This window comes from Haliotis asinina, chromosome 9 (genome assembly GCF_037392515.1).
Source record: "Haliotis asinina isolate JCU_RB_2024 chromosome 9, JCU_Hal_asi_v2, whole genome shotgun sequence".
In the NCBI taxonomy this organism is placed as follows: domain Eukaryota; kingdom Metazoa; phylum Mollusca; class Gastropoda; order Lepetellida; family Haliotidae; genus Haliotis; species Haliotis asinina.
The window spans coordinates 34,321,381-34,338,188 of record NC_090288.1 but is presented as its reverse complement, the minus strand read 5'-3'; the positions used below and the strand labels follow the sequence as shown (position 1 = coordinate 34,338,188).

Here is a 16,808-nt window from a genome sequence, read left to right as displayed (position 1 = left end):
ACGTGTACCTTCATTGTGTCAAGAACACATTAACCATGTCTTGTACACCCCCTCACTGTCGGAGTTATACAATCTCGCTAAAAAGAGGTTCTTTCGCATTAATAATAATATGTCTTGATATTTTTGCGTAATTAAATATTTTTTTTTATCAGAAATATTACCGCCTACATGCTCATTTTACATTTTCCAAATTGAATTCAAACTGAAAAAATTAACTCTAACTGTACATAATGATGATGGCTGATGCTGGGCGTCTAGTGGGGGGAGGTGGGGGTGTCGACAAGAGGGTATGGTATAGCAAATAGCAATAGCACTTGTTAGAATTGCGCTATCTTCAGCCACAGGCAAAGTGTAGCGCAAAATGGGTTGCGCAGCAGAACGAAATTGACCAATCTTCGTGTATGCGCTACACTTTGCCTGTGCTTCAGCAACCCAGCCCTGTCGTAAGAGACGACTAACTAAATCGAGTGGTCAGGCTCGCTGCCTTGGTCGACACATGCCGTAACCTACACTATCCTAACACCCGCAAGTCAGTGAGTGAGTTTTGGTTTAGCACTCAGCAATATTCCATCTGTGTGACGGGGATCTGTAAATAATCGTGTTTGGACCAGACAATGCCGTGATCAACACCACGGACATCAATCTACGCTGAGATACGTTGACATGTTCCAACTTGATCAGCGATCCCGTTTGTCGCCTTTCTACGTCAACCTAGCTCTTCACGGGTAGAAAGATAATTTAAAATACCATCTCAAATCTACAAAAAAATGAGACATGTCTTGATCGCCAAGTAACTGTATAGTTTTTTACTTCCTTTTAGAATTCAGTCTTTTCCTCCTAGTAGATATTTATTTTCAGTAAAGGTCATTGTATTTCTAGAGCTAAATGTAAGTTCACTGTGTCACCTGTAGTGCCTATAGTTATACCAATAGAGTTACAACGTAATTCTGGCCAGAAATACTGGAATAATCTTTTCCAGAAGCATAAGACAGCCTTTATTTCACATAGTTATACATCAATATCGTGTCAACAGTCGCCTCACAATTATTTAGTGTGGCATTTCTAAGTTGGCTGGTTGACGTCATTGTCAAAAGAAAAGTCTTCAGAACGTCATGTGCCCTTTGATGTGTCATGGCGGAAACAAGACGAACGGCGCATTGCTTGACAATTAGTACAGTCTGATGTTTCGGTTGTGATGGATGTTGTCAGGAATCATACAGTGCATTACGTGGTGAGATTCCAGGCCTCAAATACCCGTTGTCTGGGCAATAACGCTGTGCGGTAACTGACATGGGAGCATGAACTTGTTGCGGAATTGTCTCACCTTGAGAATGAGGTCAAACCGGAAAATGTCCGTGTTGAACACAACGCGACTTAAAGCCATTTAGCTAGACTTGAGTCAGTGAGTAAGTTGAGGTTTACGCCGCTTTTAGCAATTTTCTAGCATTACTCGGGTGTACGCGTAGCCTGTAAATAATGACATCTAGTTCAGACCTATGAGTGCCCAGCAGTACTCGGGTGTACGCGTAGCCTGTAAATAATGACATCTAGTTCAGACCTATGAGTGCCCAGCAGTACTCGGGTGTACGCGTAGCCTGTAAATAATGACATCTTGTTCAGACCTATGAGTGCCCAGAAGTACTCGGGTGTACGCGTAGCCTGTAAATAATGACATCTAGTTCAGACTTATGAACGTGACGTTAGGGTACGATGACAAGCGATCAGCCAAATGTAGCAATCCTGATCTCTCCATCATCTCTCTGTGTGTGTATGAGAGAGAGAGAGAGAGGTGGGGGGGAGAGAGAAGGTGCACAGGGAGTCACTGTCATCGTGGTACGTACAAAAGGGAGAACGGAGGAGAGAGGGGGAAACAGAAAGATGCCATTGTAAACAACCAAACCAAACTGGAGTCGCTAATACTAACAAATGCATTATAGTTATAGGAAGTTGAAAGCAGGCTAGACAATACGTGCCACCATTGTCATCGTTTAATACTTTAAAATCGCTGATCGATCAGCGTGAAGCAAGATTTCCATTAGGATATATGATGTTTATACAGCGCACATATCCACGCACTAGTGCATTCTCAAGGCGCCCCCTTCATGAAATCAATCTTTCGATATCCCGACAACAGCTGCTATACATAGATCATTTAAGGGAACTGATCTATAGATGAATTACTTGGGTAACTTTAACTTCACCTGATCGAAGTAAGATTAGGCATTGATTCTGTGATTGACACGCGGGAATCATTAGTACAGCGGTACAGTACAGCGACAGCAACAAATACCTGATTAAGATCATGTTTTATGTGACTATGCACGATAAGCAGGTGATTAAGGCTTGTCTCTGTGGGTCTTTATACGATTTCTTCACGCCACGAGGATATACAGAGTCAGATTTAGTCAACCAACAGCGAAATGAGCTTTGACAACTGGTCGTTAGACCGTTGTAGGGGCGGGTGGTGACTCTGTTATTTGGGGCGGTAGGGTAGCCTAGTGTTTAAAGCGTTCGCTCGTCGCGAAGACCCGGGTTTGATTCCACACGCTCCTCTCAGTGATATAGCTGCAATATTGCTAAACGCGGCGTAAAACTAAACTCACCCACTCTCTCACGTTGTTACGTACCTTACCCTCCAGCAAACATATCTCAAATGGCACTGTGCATATTCGACAATACCAGATGATTACACAGGCACCGATGAAAGGTATTTAGAAGGAAGAAATCACTTGCTGTAATATGGAAATAACAGCAACTTGATTTGTTGTGTTGCTTAATGCTTCACTCAGCAATATTCCAGCAATATGGTGAGGGTCTGTTAATAATTGAGCCTGGACCAGACAACCAAGTGATCAACACCACGAACATCTGTCTACGCAGCAATGATAAAATATCGTGTCAGTGCAATCAGAGAGCCTGACTACCCAATCCGGTTAGTCGCCTCTTACGACAAGCATGGGTTCCTGAAGATGAGTGAGTGAGTGAGTTTGGTTTTACGCCGCTTTTAGCAATATTCCAGCTATATCACGACGGGGACACCAGAAAGTGGGCCTCACACATTGTACCCATGTGCGGAATCGAACCTGGGTCTTCGGCGTGACGTCCTGAAAATGAGCAGAGGCCACCACAGGGATGTGTAGTGAAAAAACCAAACTTTAAACGTTTGAGATGACTACATCAGTAACGGGTGGTGGTTCTGTCAACGATCGGTTCATTCTGTGACAGGGCGTTGGGGTAGCCCAGTGGTTAAAGTGTTGGCTCGTCATCACGACCCGGGTTCTATTTCGCACATGGGTACAATGTGTGAAGACCATTTCTAATGTCTCTGCCGTGATATTGCTGGAATGTTGCTAAAAACGGCGTGAAACTACACTCACTCACTCACTCACTCATACAGTTCCGCATTGCCCGAAGCATCATCAATGACAATTTAGGGAGTCTTGTCCATTTGTCTTACAGCCTATGGCTTCCTTTCATCACAACCTTTACTAAGGTTAACCTTAACTCCCATTCTGCTACACTGAACTAAGGTTACTAAGGTTGTCAGTATCGGGCGTCTTAGTTATAGCAATTTTGTTCTCCCTTAACAATTTCACAGGTAACTGTAGAACCCGGAATAACAAAACGTTACTGCGCACCTATGCAGAACCAATTCCGTTTTTCACTAGTCATGTTTCATAAAAATATCAACATCATGCTTAAAGACTGTGTAAGGCTTATGTACCGCAACGATGTACCCGACAATGCACAAACCCTTCCCAAACACATTGTCTATAATATGGGTTTCGTCCTGGACTAGTTACCTTTCTTATTGATTTTGTTCAGGGATCACATAACTTTTGCATAAAACGCCACTTAGGTTTACATGTCATGCAGTTGAATAATAATCGAAAACAGGAGCTTAACTCTCTCTGCGACACGTAATACCGACAAAAGCCCGTGTGTCGGCTCTGACAAGCTAGAAACATTGAAGGATATTGGGTAACACCGAAATATCATTAGAGAGATCTAGATCGTCAACTTGTCAGTACAAATGGTTTAAGCAATCAATATTTCGTGGAAGAATCTAAGTTGATAATTACATATTGGCGTGACTGTGACTGAAATGCCGTGTAATGCCAGGCTGGAGTGGTCCTAAGGGTCTCTTGTAATGAGTTTGGCTGTCAGTTGCAATTTGCTGTTAGTTCAGGTTTGTATAGGATGTATTGGATTATGAATATTTAAAAACAACAACAAACAAACAAACAAACAAACAAAAAACAAAGCAAAAAACGACAACAGAAAGAATTTTAAAAACCCGGATCCACGGATGTATGTTCTTGTTGTTTTGTGTTGATAAATCTTATGGAATCCTGGAAAGGACATTGTCGCGCATTACCATCTTTTTTGATCTTTGGGAAAATGATAAAAATAATATTCAAAGCGCGACAATGTAACATTACGACAATACAGCGGCCAAAAACGTCGCGTTGTCGCACTTTGGGAATTTAGACACGTATTGCTTGTCATTGTGAGGCGGCAAGCCTTTTAGAATTCCATGGCTAGAATTCCATAGATTGCAGCCTCCGTGGTGCAGTGCTTAGTGTCTATTTGAATAGAGGAAGATGAGGGGTTCGATCCCTGGGCATGTCACAGCAAAATACGTTAAAACGGCTTGTTGTTACCTTGCCTTGGGCTCCGCAATGATGAGGTTGACTCTCAGGTAATGTGTTAGAATGGGTGGGTTATCCAAGTTACACCGTGATTTCGTATGTCAGTGCTTTTCTGGCCTATTTTCCATCCACAAAATAGCGCCATGTCAGGTATCACAGGCTACATACGGGCACTGTAACCACAAAGATGTCCAGCTCTTGGTAACTGTGGCTTGATATCAGTCCACGGATTTGCAATCGCCATTCATGTTTTGAGGCCCGGTTTTGACTGCTATAAGGGCTTCTGGGGACCAGGGAAGATATGGGTTAGAAATTGTCTCAGTAGAGATTTATCCTTGTGAAAATTCTGAATGTAATTTTGTGACCAAATGACGTGGAAAAAAAGACAATATATACTGTTCGTCCTGCGTGCAGGTAACAGTGTCGTATCTGACGGTTCGTCGATGCTTGATCAACATGCAGCGTGAAACTTGGACAACGAACAAGCGTGAATTTGTGGCCAGAGAACGCGAAAGTTTGCTTGTTTCTAGCCGCACCTCTGCCATATCCCAGCCAAACATCTGAGTCTGGACTAGACAACCCAGTGATTAACATCATGAGAATCGATGTATGACTGGGATACGGTGACGTGTCAAACATGTAAGCGGGTCTGTCAAAGCACAGAGTAACTCAAGATTTCCATAACATATAGCAAGAGAACACCATAACACAAGAAACGAATTCTGTATCTTTTTTCCATGGCATATGGAAGCATCGGCATGAAATATACATAGTTAATATGTTCGTTTATGTGAATCCAAAGCTAGAATACTTCCATATTTCATAACGTGTTAGATCTCCCCTAACAATCACGACTCTGATTAGTTGTTTTGTACAGACCGGATTAAATGTTGCACGGAAACAAGAAACCAACTTCACAAACATCATAAGCTTAACATTAGGAGGATCTCGTCAACAGCTGTAGGGGGTAGGGGTGGGGCAGCAACAAGGGTTGTTGTATCTGTTTCAAGTGTGGAAGGGATATCTAAATTTGATGCGCATGCTTTATGCAATATAGCCCCGTAACCCAGCTCGTTATCCTAGTCAAACATGGGTTTACCTCTCCCGTGTGTGCATAACCACGTTTCACCCTTGTTAACTTTCTCACAAGAGATAGAATCAACAAGACGGGTTGTATTTGTTTTATTGACAGCGAAACGAACGTGTCCTTGAGAAGAGTCACACATGGACAGTATTTACAGGCTTAGTTTTGACTGGAGTGAAAACGAGGATGTATCATTGAACTGTCAGTTGATTTGATTGAAGGGGAAGAGAAGACATGTTGATAGTGAGGAGGAAGGAATAACGATGGGTGTAAAAAAACCAGGCATGATGGCGAAGAAAATACTGATTAACTGGATGACATTGATATCGCCAATGTTTAAAAAATAACTCATGTAACAATGTCTGTTTATCATTTTCACATTACTGTCGGGCGCCACAGTAAGTCTTTAAGAAATAAATGCATCAACATAAACATAGGAAACTTGTCGAATTTTACGTATATGTAATGCATGGCGATATTTGTTTTCCAGGTGAATCAAAATGTACAACTTTAGTGATTTTGGGGGATATTCATCCCTTGACAGCCCCACCTAAGTAATTGAAGGAATTACAGCAAATTTGACATTGCTTCCGATACAGGCGTTGTGTTTATGTCGGTATACTTGACATTGCTTCCGATACGGGCGTTGTGTTTATGTTATTACCGTTTAACTACCGATATCACTGCAATCGTTTCGCTAGTGGGCTGCGTTTGTTTACATTTGAGATGCAATTCCTTCAAATTTGCCGTAATTCCTTCAGTTACTTAGGGGAGCCTGCCTTGAGAAAAAAACAGCACCTCTGATGATTTATCAGAAATTCTTGAACAAGGTCTGACAAAATGATTCTGTGTCATTTGATTATGTCTGTGGCATGTTTTTGCCGATTTAGCTTTCACGTGCACCGGAGAGAAAATGTCTACTTCCGGTTATCTTATTTGCATACTCATGACACTGTACTAGGTATACATGTATTTATGTCATGGGTTCATGTCATGCATGAGACATGTGCTTTAGATGGACGATTAAAAATGATATATCTGGATAGCTGACGTCCAATAATCAATGGATATATCAACGTAACGGATTTTTATTAAGATATGGTACCTCGAGGTGTCTTTTAAACCTGATATCTCAAAACATCTATTATCGACAATACCCAGTTACCGCTGCCTTGAGATATTTCGCTGCACTGCTTATACGGAACAAGGCCTAGATTTTCGAAGCTCTTTTAACGCTAAGAAAGACGTACGTTGCTGTTAATGTGTGGCACGTACGACTATTTTAACGCTAAGACAGCTTCTAAAATCTAGGCCCAGTAGCTGAACAAAGATAGCATACTGCGAGAGTATCTATATAACAAACTTGTATTTAGATTCTGTAATTTACGTGTGCATTAACGTCAACCTGTTTGCACCAAGTCTCTCGAAACAAATGTTTTATGTCTCGCGAAATAGGATTATTAACACCTTGATTACCCCAAATTAACCAAATCAATAGAATAAACAATAACACATGCAATCTGACCCCGGTTTTAACGTCATAAGCAAGTTTTAGTTCATGATTAGCTCAATAGGGCGACGCCCACAGTATGTCATATTGGCAACGCCGGAATAACGCTACGGCCTTTATGTTCGCATTACATAATGACATATGATTATCGATAAAACGTGATCTAAGACTGATTGTCGATAATCCATTATATGAAGCTGATAATCGACAAAACGTGGCCTCTTACGTCGAAATGACAATTCGGACAAAAACTCGAGAATGAAGGTTGACACCTTCGTGGTGGCGTATGTCGACATTGAGAGAACACGGGAGGCTGAAGGAACGAACTTGAAGACTCATCTTCCCGTGTAGGTTGTCTGATACCTTTAAGGCTTGAGCTTACCTGGCGTGTCATTCCAAGGATGAAAGGATTGTTTGTTTCACCGTTGAAAACCCCGTGAGATGAAGGGCTGATGTTTGAAAGTCGGACGGAATCCGATGACGGTCTTTTTTGTGTCTACAAAACATTATTTTTTATACTGAATGACGTTAGCAGAGACACAAAACACAGCTGCGTCAGTATTGTAAATAGATGAATGTCCGTAGATTTACGTGTCCCAGTGTAAAGTGTTGGCTTTATCTGGGCCACCTTGATCAACACACATGTTATACCGATACCCACACTTTGTAAACGTTTACCACACTTTGTCTTGTTTAATTTATTATATTTGTATATTGAAATTTTTAAATTTGCTAAAAATTTAAGTTCTTGTTTAATGATTTTTAATGATTTTTTTGGCTTAAGCGTCAATGCAAATGTCACATTTGAAACATAAAAATGTACACTCTTCAAAACCAAAAACAGAAAAGTAAAAAAAGAAAGAAAGAAAAGAAGGCTTTTTTCAGTGGTTCATTTCGATGTATTTTAACAGCATTCGTTAGTAAGACAATCCTATGTTTGATTCCCGTTGATCATGTTGTGGTTGCAATATATTGCGCGCAAAGGCACCCCAAATGTGTTTGCAAGCGTTTCTTATAAAAATGACATGCAGAAAATGGTTTCCACGTAATGCACGTGCAATGTGTCGGAAACATGATTAGGGACATCGACTATAAAATTACAAAACAATTTCATCATTTCATTACGAAATTTAACATGTAAGAGAAGATAAAAATGACATGATTGAATGCTCCTGACCGAAATAAAGCCATTGGTAGGTTGAAATCATGATAGTGCCAGTCTGTCTTTGCAAGACACTTCAACGTCCACTACGGCACTATATCCACAGTCCACAGGCGCTCGTGTCATTGTGAGGATTAAAGATTTTCTTTTAAAATATACAAATTTTGAGATGACCCCCGACTTGATATTATGTACTGTGAAGCGTTTCAAGTCGGGGGTCATCTCAAAATATGACATTGTATATTTTAAAAGAAAATCTTTAATCCTCTCAATGATACGAGCGCCTGCATCATGTTTATGGCATAGATGTGCCCGCTTCAGTTCAACCCAAGATCGTCTCAGAGTGGAAGACAAGGGGTGACCACTCCTGCTCGAGACTGATTCATACAGGAGTTTCACCTACGTCAACGATTTGCTACAGAAACGGACACTGCAGGACTGGTGTCTGTCTCCGAAGAATTAGCGACCAAACCATCATAAATCGCCTGAGAACTTGCAGAACTCGCCATTCCGTTGCCAAAGGAATGGCAAAGAATTACCCAAGCAAAACAATACGACTGCAATCCTTTCCAGTGCGGTGTGGAGCAGTGACGACCGCAAGGAGTGGCATCATCAAGTAAAGAAATAAAAAAATGTACTGACCTGAACGTCCCCTTGTGTCCACACGTGCAGTGGGTGAACTGAATAAATGCGTACAATACATGTGTTCACCTCTGTGTAAATATTCATTCATCTACGTTCAAGCTTAATAACCATCCTCAAATAGGCTTGAACATTTCCTTTTGGCCTTTATGTTTCTTTTATTAATATTTTGTTTTGTTTGAAGAGTGTATTGTGGCCACATATTAAAGTGAACGAAAAATCCCTGTCAGGTATTTAAATCACATCATCGGGATCTATCGGGATCGCCCATATCGGGTGTTGAGGCGGCTTAGTGGGTAAAGAGTTCACTCGTCACGCCGAATACCCAAGTTCAATTCCCCACATGGGTGTTAAGCCAATTTCTGGTGTCCCCTGCCGTGATATTCCTGGAAAATTGCTAATCGCGGCGTAAAACTAAACCCACTAACTCTCTACATGCCATTTTCAGTACAGTAGCGTCTAAACTGGTTTTGACAGGCCTAATTTATCATACAACTCTCAAAGTCTCCAATGACGTCAAATTTAATACGATTTAAAAACCAGATCCGTCTGGGGACTGCATATATATGGCTTGCCGTGTTCAACACTCGGTTTGAATTAACGTATGATTGTTTAGAAATTGTTGAATAGGTTTATGGTCATATCCCGTCTTTGTCTCTATCGACGTCATGCACTAGGCTGTTTCAACAACGACAATGCACTAAAATGATGGTTTACTGAAGGTTGAATAGCCTACTAGCTGATATCACTGGTACACACATACGCCTTTGTCGAGTTCGTCACACCAACAAAAGCATTTTGATTATAATTGATTTATATAATGGTGATACGGTGCTACATGTAACTTTGATGTATTCGACATTATTCGTAGGCAGTCACTAGAAACGCGTGTTATCCTGAAAGTCTATTAACGCGATTAACACTGACGTACCAAGCTGTCTTTCTACATCGTTCTGTGTCCATCGAAGAGGCTGCCTGAAATACATATACAGCTCTGTATATGTCTAGGATGGGTATTTCATCTTCTGGGGTTCTTTTAGAAGCCGCTGTTATCCGTAAAGATTCGGATAACCACGAGGTTACCCCACCACCCCTTTCTAAATTACCACCCAGGAAGATCGTAACAAATAGTGAACTGTATCAATATTTTAATGATAATTTGATTAACAACTTTTTCATTATAAGGATACATATTCTGCAAAAACCTCAGAGAGTTGGTGTGATGATCAGCGTTTCACTGAGTATGTTGCGTTTATTCGTTTTCGAGTTAGACTACAATTCATCGGTTGCTTTCAGCGATGCTCATTATGAGAATCCAATGTAAGGTGGGATCAGGATGAAGGTCTCCATGAATCAAAAGCATTTCCGAAATAGGTCGAATGTTGCTGAGTGCGGCGTCAAACATCATTCATTTATTCACCAGTCTGATCTATACCCCACTGATCCAGGTGATCCTGAGATTTGATCGACTCCACCATTCTGTGAGTAGACTGTACTCGCGGATCAGGATGTGTGGTTTGTTGGCTTGTTTGTTTGCTTGTTTATTTGTGTATTTGTTGTCTCTGCATTCCGCAATCCCCAGGAGGTAGGTCCTCGCCTTCTTAACTGTTATAGATTCTGGAATGTAGTAGGCTGACAAGTGTATTAAGACTAAACATCGTAAAACTATCCGGAGATATATTTCTAACACGTTATAACACTTACAAAAGCGAATTTCTCGGTCAAGACCTATACCCTTCAATTTTATATATGAGTCCGCCCTCTGCCTCGAGAGCAGTTCTGACGTCATTTGTCTGTGCGGTACTACCATGATGCACCACCACTATTGTGCGCAGGCACATCCACGAGTAGTTTCGTTTAGGCTTTTAACATAGAAACGTTCAGCCAATTACCTTTGATCTACTAACACAGATATAGGACCAATATCCCCAGCCTGTGGTGCTGCAATAACCTGAAGAATATTATATCTTGTCGGATCCGGTCACTGGGCCGCCATTGCTGTAACGTTGATTATGTCTTAATGGCTTCCTAACTCGCATCGTTTCCGGCCCCTTACATATCGACCATGGTCTACTCCATAACTTAAACTACAGTCATAATGAACATAAATGTCTCTTTGGAATATGTTCATTATGAACAACTTAGTTACACTAAATTACATATACCCTCGAAACATAATTCGTGGCTGACTAAGCAGTAAGCACGTATCCAAATGTATATAGTTCTTACATATGACATCTCATCAGTCTGATATAAAAATTGTTCATTTTTGGAAACAGTAAATACATGTTGTCATTTAAACAAACATAGAGATCCTCACTTTGAGAAAGAAAAACATCTTAAGCTACGTTTATTGAAAGGACTTTGGTGTAGACCAACGGTTAAAACGCCTGCTCGTCAAGTTGGTTCGATTCCCCAGCTGTGTGCAATGTGTTAAGCCCATTTCTGGTGTCCCCCGCCGCGATACTGCTGGAATATTGCTAAAATCCATATTCACTCACTCACGCACTCACTCACTCACTCACTCACTCAATAACTCACAGTGTTGTACACCAAGAGGAAGTCCTGCTCCAAGGTGGTACTGAAGGCTATACAGAAGGCTGTGCAGAAGGCTATACAGAAGGCTGTGCAGAAGGCTATACAGAAGGCTGTGCAGAAGGCTATACAGAAGGCTATACTGAAGGCTATACAGAAGGCTATGCTGAAGGCTATACAGAAGGCTGTGCAGAAGGCTATACAGAAGGCTGTACAGAAGGCTATACAGAAGGCTGTGCAGAAGGCTATACAGAAGGCTATACTGAAGGCTATACAGAAGGCTGTGCAGAAGACTAGTATACTTTTACTAGAGACTAAACCTTTAAAGATGCAAGTCTGAATCTATTGCTAAAAGCGGCGTAAAGCTATGCTCACTCCCTCATGTTTAATGAAACCGAAGTGATCCATCTTGCGGTCCAGTCGTAACGTTCAGCTAAGGAAAGTCATGACTAGCAAATGGCCGGAAAGCTGGTATCTCTTCGCATGGGACTGCAGCATGAAGCAGCTCAGTAGATCTGTCATGCAGTGTCAAAGGAACACATACATGATAACTTGAGCTCATAAACATTATTGACAAGCTTTATATCGTACGTCAACCTCAACCTTTGCACGCAACGTTTACCTGTTCTACTCGTGAATAATCCGCATACACCGGCTTAATCCGGGTCACTGTCCTTGGAGCACTTGTTTGTTCATCAGGATCTCGCGACAGGAAGTCCTACAGAGACTGGCAAGTGAATCTGAGGTATTGGTGCACGTGATAATATACTGAGCGAGCAGCAAAAAACACGCAACCCCTTTTTTGTTTTTAGTTGTTTTGTTGGGTTTATCTTTTATTTCTTTTTGTTTTGTTGGGGTTATTTTGCTGTTTGTTTTGTTTTTTTTCTCAAGTGTTTTTATAGAAAACATAAACACGAACGCTTGCGTTTATGAGATTTCGTTTTCTCGAAAACTGCCTTTCTGTAGCTGTTCAGTTTATAGTGTAGAAGAGGGAGGTGGGGGTGCTTTGCGGTTAGATCAGCTTGCTGGGGATTCTAGTCACCTCCCGACACGTGAAGTCAATGATAACAGGAATATTGCCACAAGCAATGTAAATATAAAACGTCAACGTCTACTTGAAGAAACATACACATGGAAAAAAGTATCGTAACACCCCATATGTGTCATGGTACCAATATGTTAAGTCTCCCCACAGGAAAGGAACTTCTTAAACATAGATAAAACTTACTGTCGGGATAAATTGTTCCCCTGGGAATGATTAAATGGCAAATCTAAACGCAAAATGAAAGAAAAACTAGTTTTGTCAAAGAAGCGGCTCCAAACACGAGCTCAGCCATCACGAGGGCCACCAAGAAGAAAAGACGTCGACTCTCGTACGACCAGTGGACCCGTACCGTGACGTCAGATTCCGTTGACAGCATGCTTGGCAACAAGCCATTCGTGCTAGCAGCTTTGTGCTCTGGAGACGCCTAATAGGTCTTCTACTTCTATAGGCATTTTGGGATCTTTTTGTTGGGCAATCGAGGACGAATAACACACTGTTTTCATCATTCCACTTGGCATAAACAGATGAAATTTTGAAACATCGAAATGATGTTAAGTGTCGATGTTAAGTTTGTGTTGTTTTACTCAATCGGCTGCTAGTCGCCGAATGTTATGCGACATCACTTGGCAACCGCATAACAGTAACAGTTACTTAGGGAGCCCTATATGTTTTTATCAAGAATTAAATCAATAGATTTTCCAAGTTATCGAGCGGTGTGAACGGCTCTCTCTCTCACCTAGAATGCCGTGATGTTTGTCATGTTATTGTTGTCCCCCACCGCACCTACTCACCCACCCTCCTCCCCCTCAACTCTCCACTCCCTCTCTCGTTCTCTCCCTTCTCTCTGTCTCTCCCTCTCTCCTCCATACTCTCTCTCATAATTACCACGTACCTGTTTCCCTGTGTACTCTCTCTCTCTCTGTCTCTCTCCCTCTCTCTCTCTCTCTCTCTGATTCGATCTTATGGCCAGTACATCTTGGCGCACCAAATAGCTGTCGTGCTGTCCAGAGATGTGTACTGCTACTCTACAAGGCTATCAAACTCCCCTGGTATGTAAATAATCGGAAAGATTACAAGAAAGGATCTATCATATATTGAGTGATGAATTCTCATGAGCTCGAGTTTACGCTAGCTTAAGAGAAAACGCGCTATTCCGTAACCCAATTAAACGTCCGGACACTTGGACTTATGACGTTTGAAGAATATCTCACATTTCCAGACGAATTCCTGTTCTGCGCCATCGTTTGAACCATCTAAATGAACGCACGTGACAACCATGCGTTGTTACAAATGTATTCTTTGATGTTGCAGTCTTTGATTCGTAACAACGTCTGTCTGTCGTTCAAGACGCTGCTGATGACGGCCGTGTATTTAAATCAGTAATAAAAGCCGAGGTGACCATTGCTCTTACGGCCAGACTCCAGGTGCTTGTTGGTCTGAGTTGCATTTGGGGCGGTTGGGTAGTCTAGTGGTTAAAGGGTTCGCTCGTCCCGCCGAAGACCCGGGTTCGATTCGCAGATGCGTACGATATGTGAAGCCAATTTTGGGTGTCCACTATTGTTATATGGCATAAAGCGGCATAAAACTAAACTCACTCACAGACAAAGCCGCTGTCAACAAATTTCCAGCTCTTTAAAGGCGTCTGGTAATCTCTTATAGGTCAGGACCTGACAATCCAGTGATGGACAGCGTACGCGTCAATCTAAGCTACCACGCTAGTGTCATCTGCCACGAATCTGAACACCATATCCCTACAGTCACCTCTTAACAACAAGCATTAGTGGCTGCAGACCAATTCTAACGCGGATCTTCAGGGGCAAAACGTCTTTTAAACCTTGTCCATCTTATCCTAATAAGCAAGATGACTTCATGAACCTCTTGAACATTCTGTTAGAAATACGTCTGGAATGTTCACTTGCACCGAGGTAATATGACCCAGATCAGTCCGTGTCGTGATCCCGGGTGAAGGTCGAACTGCTTCATTGTGTAACAGCGTCAGTGTGGAAAGGCTGATAGATAATAGCTCATACCGCCTTGTCTATTTCCGCTGTTCTGTTTCTGCTCCTGCTTGTCAATTTGTCCGTAATACGTATGCTGTTTTCAAGGAACTGTTCATTTCTGCTCTGTCCAGAGGTCTAGTATTACATATGTTGGTTTGAAAGATCAGTTCATGTTTGCTCTGTTCATAGATGCGCTTCTTATGTTCTGCTCTGAAGCTGTTACAGTCTGTTATATCCCAATATCTGACAAATACTTGTATGGTCTGTTGAAGGATCTGTTCATTGTTTTCTGTTCTGGGTTGTGTTCGGGCAAAAATAATAGTTTCGAAACTGTGAATGAGTATAGATTTACTTCGCTTTACCCGTTTGGGGAATCGACCCCGTCACGATCAAACCATTTAACCTCCGTGCTATCCCACCACCACGTTTAATTATCGAAGATATATATAAAATATAAATATAGAAAACGAAAACGAATATAAAAGTCTTAGTATAATCACAATCGATTATCCACTCACACAGAAGCTGGTAAGTCGAAATAAGGGTGATAACAATATGAACTGTTCTCTGAAAATCAACAACACAACATGTTCGCAAAAAAGGTATTATGCCCTTAAAACAGTATCACCGCCTCTCTCACGGTTGCTGTGAAGAAGTAACTGTTTGCTCCATAACAAAAGATCGTATATTGAGATTTCAAAGCATTGTTCAACAAATGCCGCCGCCCTCAAGACCGACGCCAGAGCTATTCTTGGACACACTATAATCTCCTGTCATGTTTCTAATGGCCGCTTCAGTACATCCAGGGAAGGGGTCCATTGACAAATCAAGCCGCAACATCGGGGTAATATCTTTTATTGCCCCCGATCTCCTTACTTATTGGGTAATCGGGCAGTATATCCAATGAAATGGCCGTTAAATCTATTTGGTCCGCGTGTCAAGATATATGGACCTCGAGTGTCCTTGACACGGAACAATTACTCCTGGTGGAGTGACTCCGCTTTCCTCCACTCAACCTCCCCTCCCCATTCTCTTTCCTCTCTTTCGACGTAAAGATTTCAAAGCAGAAAAGATAATAGGCGTCCACATTCCCATATTCTACTAATCTAATTGGACCCAATAATGAAAGTGACCATGGTGGCGTTCCTTTGATGTTGCTAAGCAACGTCAGAAATACCCAATGCAGTTAATGCTCTAAGAGCTGAGACGTGTGGTTGTCATACTGAAGACAATACATTTTATTAAATCTAACTTTTGAGTGGCATATTAGAGTTGGGAAGTGGGCTGCTGACAAATTTTATGGCAAGTTGTTTTATGTTGTAGTCGCCACGTTTCCACAAAAAATCTTGTACCGTTGTCATACAGGAATTTCATTTTTATTTAATTTGGATATTTCTGAAGATAAATCTTGGTTGACGCTCTTGGTTGGAAGAGCGGATGTGACACGCAGTTGGCTCCTAAAAACAATATCATCATCTTTGGATAAAATAAATATGTAATTCAAAATTTTTCTTTTTTCCTTTCTTATTTGTATTTTTTAATATATTTTTTTGCAATACATGCAAGACGCTGTCGTGTCCCTAGCCTGTTCGTCGATCACAGGATTCTCTGGTCGAACACTGGATTGTCTGGTCTACTACTGGATCGTCGGGTCTATCACTGGATCGTCTGGTTTTCCGGCCGCCATTCTACACGAGGCATGCTGAGTGTCGTTGCAAAACATTTCATACTTACGAACTACATTGCTCCTTCCATCACTCACACAGCATAATTACGTCTTCACAACCACCGCAGACATTACCAGCAACACCACCAACACCACCAACACCACCAAAACCATCACCATAACGTCTTCCGCGAAGATCCGGGTTAGAACTGATCTTCACCAACCCGGGCTTGTCGTAAGAGGCGACCAAAGACTTAAACGATCCTGTCGGACAATATGCGGAGTTAAAGAGACCAAACTTAAGATTAGCCGCAGATTTTTCAACCATGTACTACCACAATAAACCTAAGCTTGTTTCTTCATCATATATTTTACATTTTTTGTAAATGTTGTGAATTCGTCAAGATGAAAAGTTACTCTACTTTCAGTATACAGCTGTCAAACAACTGAGTTGCTGGTACAATATTTCCTCATGAATTACATCTTTGTCAGTTTTTGAATAGACTAAGTCC

General features: G+C 41.5%; 1 protein-coding gene across 1 annotated transcript in view; it reads right to left on the bottom strand.

Annotated features, from left to right (window-relative positions):
- The window catches only part of LOC137295962 (tyrosine-protein phosphatase non-receptor type 12-like), a 146,490-nt gene extending 129,964 nt beyond the window's left edge, over nucleotides 1-16,526 (bottom strand). The window contains exon 1 of the mRNA XM_067827566.1: nucleotides 16,523-16,526. The gene's annotated coding sequence lies outside the window, so the exon portion shown is untranslated. The remainder of the gene's footprint in view (nucleotides 1-16,522) is intronic.
- Nucleotides 16,527-16,808: the final 282 nt, after the last annotated feature.